This window comes from Aplysia californica, unplaced genomic scaffold (genome assembly GCF_000002075.1).
Source record: "Aplysia californica isolate F4 #8 unplaced genomic scaffold, AplCal3.0 scaffold00084, whole genome shotgun sequence".
In the NCBI taxonomy this organism is placed as follows: domain Eukaryota; kingdom Metazoa; phylum Mollusca; class Gastropoda; order Aplysiida; family Aplysiidae; genus Aplysia; species Aplysia californica.
In genome coordinates, this window is record NW_004797354.1 from 1543491 (window position 1) to 1552460 (window position 8970).

General features: G+C 42.0%; 1 long non-coding RNA gene across 1 annotated transcript; it reads right to left on the minus strand.

The window, feature by feature from the left end:
* Window positions 1-3142: 3142 nt before the first annotated feature.
* On the minus strand, window positions 3143-4692 carry LOC118477401. Its single transcript, XR_004858350.1, has 2 exons — window positions 4578-4692; window positions 3143-3979 (listed from the first exon to the last, which is right to left on the minus strand). It is a non-coding gene; the product is annotated as an uncharacterized LOC118477401 (long non-coding RNA).
* Window positions 4693-8970: the final 4278 nt, after the last annotated feature.

Genomic DNA, 8970 nt, shown 5'->3' on the forward strand with positions numbered 1-8970 from the left:
GGATCGAGCCTAAGCACAATGTACAGGCTGTATCAGGATTTGCTCAGAAGAAAAGGAAAGATATGTCCTTCAATCTCAAAGTATCAAGAGATTCTTGTAAAAGAATGACAAGTGTTCCAAAGACACGTTTCTTCATGCAGTTAAAAAGCAGATTACCTCTGAATTATGGCACTAAAATCAGATGTAGTGCTTGATGTAGCCCATGTGGGACGCTCACTGTTAGAAACAATTAGGAAAAGACAAAGGCAGTTTTGGGGACACCTGAACAGACATAAAGGTATAAAACATCTAGCTCTCACTGGCAAAATTGAAGGCAAACAAGGCAGGGGTAGTCCCAGAGAATCTAAACGGATAGGTTACGGTGAAAGATCAGAGTAACGTAGCTTTTTTAGGGCATCCCAGCAAAGGAATGAATGCAGAACCATGATCGCCGATGTCTGCCACAGATCTGGTACCTGATGATGATGATGATGTAGCTCAAAGCAAAACAGTGTTTCATTTTGTTTATGACAACTGCACGGGCAAAAACCGGAATAGGTACATCACGATGACCTTTTAGCTGTCTGAAAACACTGCCCTCTCTACAGAGACTTGAGCACTGCTTCTTAGAGGTCAGACAAACTTAGAAAGAAAATGACTCCGTGCATTCTGTGATCAGCCATGCTGCCAAACGAATCCCAGTGCAGTATTCACACCAGAACAGTGGACGACTGTCCTCCGCGTAGCACGAAGGGGAAAGATTCCCTGCAACGTCAAGGAAATATCTGCACAAAGATTTCTTTGACTTCCAAGCAGTTTTAAGAAGACTCAAGAACTTAGGTATTGACGAAGATAGCGAGAAGATTAAATGGACAAAGATCAGGGCTATAAATTTGTTCAAACTGAGAACGACACCATTATCAACCGCTACGACGAGAAAGGGTGCTGAGTTGACCAAATGTGACACGGACGAAAATCAGACGAACCAAATGAACAGCTATTGAACGTATCAGTGCTCAGTGAACCAGCTAGTGTGTCAAAGGACAAAAAGAGGGACCTCATGCCATTGTGTTCATCAAACCCGATCCCACCTGCTCATCTCCCTGTTTAACAGAATCTCCCTGTTCTGTAGCCTAATAGGAACCATTAGTTATTGTCAGCTCAAGTTTTCAAAAAGTTGCAGGAGTTTGTTACGACAATAATAATTCTAAGTGCTACAATGTGTTGCTACTAATTCTAGTAAAACAACTTCTTGATTTTTGCATTGCCATGGTTAGTTTCCTTGTTTTTACGAGTCAAACAACAAATTTGCTTCCAAATTTACTTTTCAAATAGCTACCCACTGGGCCAGCCGTGCAGTCCCGGCATTGAAAAGAATAGGACTGACGTGGTGCGAGCGTGTCGCAGGAGGCGACTAAATGGCCAAACCAGGTAATGACTCCCGAAACAGAGTCATCCTCCCCCCAGGTCGGGGGTTGAGTCACGAGGCTAACAAAATGTTGTTTTCATGAGTATTATAATCTTCCAAAAATTAGAACCTGGACGTGGCAATGGAGTGACCGCAAAGCGCTACATCAACAAAGTCCTGCAGCCTTATGCTGCTCCATCTTCCAGAGACATCAAAACACCTCTTTCAGCAGGATAACGCCCGGGCTCATGCAGCACGTGCTACCCAGCAGTTCCTGGTGCGGAACAACATACCCACCATGCCTCACCCAACCAGATCACCAGTGGTGAACCCAATAAAACACCTTTGGGACGCCTCAACCAACTCTAGCCCAGACCCTGGACAGCTGCACAACTGGGTGCTTCTCTCCTCTTCTTGTGTCAAGTGAATTTGCATTACTTTTGACGATAAGTGTAGATCTATTTGGATTTCGTAAGTGTAATTTGATCTTTCTATGTGTTATATGAATTACTTATGTATATTTTGATTTTTTAAACCTGTTTGGGGGTTTCATAACGATGAAGTCTTCCTTAAAGGATACTGCTTATGGTTGTCGTCAACTCAGTTTGATCACATAAAAGAATACTTCTGACACGTCTTTTTGCCACAACGAACTGGCATGAACGTGCTGTGCTGCCAGCTGTGTTTAGACAACATCATTATTTTTTTATATTCTGTGTGGAAAGATAGAGGGAGAAGAAGAGCAGAGGAAGACAAAGAACAACACACACAGATGGCCTGAACAACTTTGCAACGAAAAACTCAAGAGAGAAACCGAGCTCAGCTAACAGGAAGACAAACAAGACGGAATAGGGTGCCATGATCGTTAATGTATTCGCCAGACCTGACACCTGGAAAAGAATACGTAGTAACTAGGTTTGTCTTACAACTTGTTCTTAGTTTTCATTTTTTCTTTCTTTAATTTTTTAAATGTCATCAGAAGCTAAACATCTGTTATTTCTGAACTCGCCAAACGAAGGTCACAACACGTTCTTGGCTTTCTTTCTGAATTTCTCGGTCGTGTTTTTCCTGCTACTTAAATTGTGACGTCGGTGGCCTAGTGGTTAGGCTCTCGGACTTGCAACCGTAAGGTCGTGGGTTCGAGTCCGGTCAGGGGTCCGACGTTGTGTGCTTGGGAAAGGCACTTTGCACAAATTTTCCTCACTTCACCCAGGCGGAAATGAGTACCCAGCTATAGACAGTGAAAGATCTTGTCAGTTTGATAGTGTTTGAGCGCGTGAAATCCGCAGCTTGCACTGTGTGCTTCCGCGTAAGCTGAGAATGTTTCTGAGTGTTCTCAGAGGGTCTGCTGGGGTAATAATAGTTGTAACGTGCATAGAGCAAGCTCTTGAGCATGAATATGCGCTATATAAATGCAATTATTATTATTATTAATCTGAAATTATGTCAAAGAGGCCATAAATAATTATTAACTAGCCCAAAACTATTCAGAGTCCATACCTTGATCTGTGATCTTAACCAAGAGTTTATTGTCTGGGAGGGACATACGTTTAGTACTTAAGTAAACAAGGGTTTTTTCTCCCAGTTTTTCTTCCAAATCCCAATTCTTTCGACACTTAGCTTTCTTCTTTTTTTGTAGGCCGAGGCACGAATGATTGCTAAAGTTATCTCTTGGTATATTCAATCCCGATTTATTTCTAACGAACTGTTTGAGTGGACACCCTGTAATAAAAAAGAAACTGTTTAAAAATGTTGTTAATATTCTTTGCCAACATATTTTATTCGAATTTTAGAATATAACACAATGTAAAAATCATAATGTTCTTCTTCCGAATCATCTTCAATAGATATCAAACAAGCTGAAAAGTTCCCTGAGTTTTGAGTTGTGCTGCTAATCTTTGTTTCGAAGATTTTAAGATTTGATTCAAACCAGAAAGCTCTTTCCGATATTGTTTTTACTGTTTTTATTGTTTTTATTGATGGTCATGCTGTTGAATCTGTAATGGTTGTTACAGTTGGTATTTTTGTTGTTATTTGTGTTATTTTGTATTGCATATGTCGATATAGTAGATACTGTATCTTCAGCTTTTGAAAACATGTCAAAGAACTCTGACGTCAGATAACGGTGTGTCCTTGGTGTGCACATCTATTGGAAGCTGGATACATAACCTGTGGTTATGTTGGATGGGGCCCTCGTTGGTCTGCTACTTGTCAATTTTTACTCAAGTTGATGGTTCTGATTTTCAATGAGCCCGTTTGTAAGCAGCCCTAAATTCTTATTTCAATTTCCTATTTATTCGTTTTGTGTAAAAGAAACAAAAATGATAAATGTTTTCTTTGCAAAAAAGTACAGTCATCAGTGTGAACAATTTTTAATCTCTATAACACTTTTGGTTGTACTTTCCCCTTAAAAGAGATTATTGGCTTTCTGTGCTGCAGTTTGCTGCTCCAGTCAACCCTGAACAGGGGATAAGCAAGAGTATCCGGTATAGCCGTCTTGACACTTGCAGGACGGCACGCCGTTAGAAACAACACAGGCACCATTACCACACTGTCCCTCCCAGCCGGCACATGGGTCCTTCACGTTTGTAGCTGAGGATAGGAGGGTTTGGGAGAATTAAGTCATTGACTCTGGTAGCCGAGGGGTGGAGATGAGGTGAAAGGGGCTGCGCCTAATTGATGGGATGAGATGATGAATGGGGAAGGCAAACAATTAACCTAACTGCTTAATAGCCATTCAAAGAGAGAGAGAAAAACAACCCCAGACCATAATAATATACAGGTAGAGAATTAAGAGACAAAATGTGATAGATAGATAGATAGATAGATAGATAGATAGATAGATAGATAGATAGATAGATAGATAGATAGATAGATAGATAGATAGATAGATAGAATATTTACACCCCTTCCCCCCTCCAAAAAATCCCCAAAGAAACCCCCTTCTCTCCCCATGTTCCTTCTCTCTCTCTCTCTCTCTCTCTCTCTCTCTCTCTCTCTCTCTCTCTTCCTAAATTACCTCATAGTGTTGAAAGAAATGTTAAACCCATACACTTATTTTACTTCACTTCTCTCTTCCTCTCTCTAAAATATGGGCGTGCCAGTGGTAGATGCCAATGTACGAGTACTGTTCCAGAGGGAAGCTGCTCTTTTTAAGCGTTTATTCTATACGTCATGAATGAACACTTACTACAGGAGTATCCGGTATAACCGTCATCACACTTGCAGGACGGCACGCCATTAGTGACAGCACAGGCGCCGTTACCACACTGGTTCTCCCAGCCAGCACATGGGTCACTCGAAGCTGGAGCTGAGGAGAATAAAGATGGCTGTTGGATCATAGTGGAGAGTAGTGCTGGGAGGTACCGGTGAACCCAGTTACTGCACCGGTCCTTTCCCGGAACTGGGTGTCGAGAACCGCAGGTACCAGTACAGGTACTGAAAGTGACCCCAGTGGGTGAGGTCAGAGACTTGTGCGTCTCGAGTCTCGCATCTCGCGCCTCGATCAGTGCCACCCACATCCCCCCCCCTCGCTAAACGAGCTACCCGTGAACGGCGCGAGAAGAGAAATTGGTCGCGAGAGGAGAAGCATTTCTCGGTACTGGGACCGGTCCCGGTGAGAAGTAGGTCAGCTTCTCGGTCTTCTCGCTCGGGAAGAAAAACGCGCTTCCCGCCCATCTCTACTTGTACTCTAGATATAGTACACCGCGGCGCCCATGTAAAAACAAAAAATCAACAAGGACCAAGTCTGGCCTATTCATGTATGAGAGAGAGAAAACATGCCTAGCCCAATGCTTTTAGCATGAACTCCTTCACATGGCTTTCCAACTCGAACATGGCGGACGCCGCTACCGAATGTGCCAATCGTGCAGCAAGGCGAAAGATGGACGTACTGTATCTAGTGTCTAGTAGTGTAAATCTATTGCCTGGACTTACACACGGTACGCTTCCCGGGGCCGATAGATCTTTTAAAAAACCCATTGGTGTCGGCTCTTTCTCAGACCCGGTACATGTACGGGAGGCCTAGTGCCGGTACTGACACCTCCTCTGGTAGAACCGGGAGTTCAGGTACTGGGTACTGGTATCTGCCAATCCCTAGTTGAGAGAGAGAGAGAAAGAGAGAGAGAGAGAGAGAGAGAGAGAGAGAGAGAGAGAGAGAGAGAGAGAAAAGAGAGAGAATGACAGAGGAGGGGGAGGGGGATGGGGCTATAAAGTTAAAGAAGAGCAGAGGTGATCGGAATATCCGATTGCGTTGGGGAAAAGAGTGGGGTAGACTTACGAGATCTAGAAAAAACTGCCACGACAACTATGTTTCTGCTTCTGCTGGTACTGCTGCTGCATCTGCTGGTACTGCTGCTGCTGATGATCTTGCTTTTGTTGTTGCTGTTGTTGTTGTTGTTGTTGTTGTTGTTGTTGTTGTTGTTGTTGTTCTTCTTCTTCTTCTTCTTCTTCTTCTTCTTCTTCTTCTTCTTCTTCTTCTTCTTCTTCTACTACTACTACTACTACTACTACTACTACTACTACTACTACTACTTCGCGTTCCCACGCTAGATCTCAGCCACATTCGACTGCTGGTTTTTCAACTTGCAGTGTGACCAGTTTTCAACGTCATAGGGCCCCTTTGCCAAAGGGCACGTTCCTATATCAAAGGTACTGATAATAATATTTTCAATTTTGGCACATATTATTTTTCACCTTTTCCTGGGTGTCGACTGATTTTGGGAATAAGAGATGAAGGATCTTTTTCAAAATTAGTTTTTAAATATCTCGGTCAGGTCTCGGTCCCGGGACCTTTTGAATGAAATGCAAATATCGTACCTCTAGACAACGAAACCCCAAAACGATGATGCTGATGACGATGATGTTGATGTTGATGAAGCCAATGATGATGATGATGATGATGATGATGATGATGATGTATGATGAGGATTATGATGATGATGATGATGATGATGATGATGATGATGATGATGATGATGATGATGCCTCAATCGAGTAGTCCTTACCGCCCAAAGCCATTTGCATGACACATGCAATAGTGAAGAAAGCCAGCAGGTAAACTCGCAGAGCAGCAGACATCTTGACTTCTCAACGACTGTAGAGTGTATGGATTGCTTGGTAGTTACAGCAACGATGCGAGTGGAGAGCAAGGCTTTCCACGCCCCCCTTTATAGGCAGCAAACTGATAAAAAAGTCAAGGCAATCAAAATGAAAAACAAAAACAAAACAACGAAATAACGAAATAGATCTAACTCCACCTGTATAACATAACAAAATAAACAAAACTTTTCCAAACAAGACTCAGGTGTTAAACACTAGACCTAGAACTATTTAAGAATTTGAACTATCCAGGGAATTTGATAGCCGACATAGATTTGAAATGCAAAATACTAGAAATAGCGCTGCCAAGGCTGTCGATCTTTGTTCTTGACAAAGGTCATAACACGTCTCGCCATAGTGGAGTGATCACGCAACCCTTATATATTACCCACTTTCCCTTTATTTGGCTTCAAATAGAGCCAAATGGTGCTCTTCATATTGGACCAGTATTGAGAATCGTTGTTCGACCCACAGCGCCGAGAAACAGCGACTGCTGACGTCTTTTTTACCGGGGAACAGCGACTGGGGAACAGCGACTAGTATTTTACTATATTTCTTTGTTACAGTTGAACTTGGTGTAATCGCCTACAGTATCGAATACAATTAGACCAAACATGTCACATTTCGTCTCGATTTTCAGTAAGCTTAACTAGAGCTCAGTCAAATCTCCCGCCAATGTGTTCATAAGGAGGAACAAGAAAGAGAGAAGTAGATCACAGCGTACAGCAATAACGAGCTGTCGCAGGGAGAATTTTAAAGAAAAATTTCTTTTAAGATACTGTTAGCTCAGTAACAAGTTTGAAAACAGGCTCCGGAATGTTCTTAGAGTTTGAACTTTTGATTTTCCCTCTTTACATTGTCCTCTTCAGGTGGATGTCATCATTTTCAGTTTAGGTACTACGATTGCAATTCTCCGTTTCATCTTTGTTTTCCCTTTTGATATTGTTTCTCCATAATTGGTTTGTCATTCTCCAACACGATCATACTCTTACTCACATGATCACACACACACACACACACACACACACACACACACACACACACACACACACACACACACACAAACACATTCACACACAAACAAGCACACACATACACACACACACGCACATACACACACATTCACATACAAACAAACATACAATCACACACAAACACATACACACAAATACTCCCACACGAACACACGCACACACACACACACACACACACACACACACACACACACACACACACACACACACACACGCACACACACACACACACAGACGATCACATAAATTTATAATTGGTGCTATTTTATTAAACATAAATGTACGTGTGTGTATCAATAAAGTGCTAATACAATGGGGAAAAAAAACCCACCAAACAAACCAGCAAATATACAAACAAACACGCACACGAAATTTAATGGGAGTCATTAATTTAAGAAGAATAGATGTACGTGCGTGTATCATTAAAGCAAAAATAAGATGACAACAAAAGCACCAAGCAAATAAACAAACACGCACACGGCTTTATGGTGGGAGTCGTTTTATGAAGCATGCACATGTACCTTGGTGCATCAGTAGTGTAGAAATGGAGAGAGAAAAAAGAAAACAGAAACAAAAACATAAAACAACCAAACAAATAAAAACACACCGGCACACGAATTTCTACTTGGGATCATTTCATAGAACATAGAAATACATATCATGTGTGTATTGTCTATCGGTTTAAAAAGATCCATGGAAGATCATAAAAAAACAGAACAATCAGAACCAAACATACCGGGCTTTTGTGGTCTAGAGGTAGGCGTTCTCTTCACATGTAATTGGTTTCAAGTTCGAAACCTGACAGCGACGGAAATATTATTTTTTTTCTCTGAAATGTTCTCTTATCACCCCCTTTCCTTTTCTCTAGACATGTTCTGTCGTCTGCTTTCATCTCCACCTTCTCGCTCTAACCCTGCCTACCCCCGGCCAGAGGGCTCCTCTCTTCTTTGCTCCTATTTCTACAAGTACTGCTTCTCCTTGCTCTTTCTAACTACTGTCTTTCATCCACACACCCCTGATCTTAGGGCAGGAGCGACCGAACATTTGGCCTTCTCGAAAGAGCAAAATATATCAGAGGTCCCATGTGCAAACTAGCACTTAAAGCTCTCTTTGTGGTTCTAAAATCGATAACAATAGGCTTTGGACGCCACCAAGGCAAAATTCAAAATTTATTCAAATACCAAAGCCTGACAATACTCTAGTCAGTATAAAGACATAGAGTACCTTCCAAATCTGAACGTGGCTTCCTGAAAGCAAGGGGCCCAACGAAGTATGAAAAGCGGTCACATAAGTAAAAATCAATTGTACTGCAGGTGGAAGAACCATCAGTTAACTTCCCTAAGGTCTAGAGGAGGGAGGAGAAGAAGAAGAAGAAGAAGAAGAAGAAGAAGAAGAAGAAGAAGAAGAAGAAGAAGAAGAAGAAGAAGAAGAAGAAGAAGAAGAAGAAGA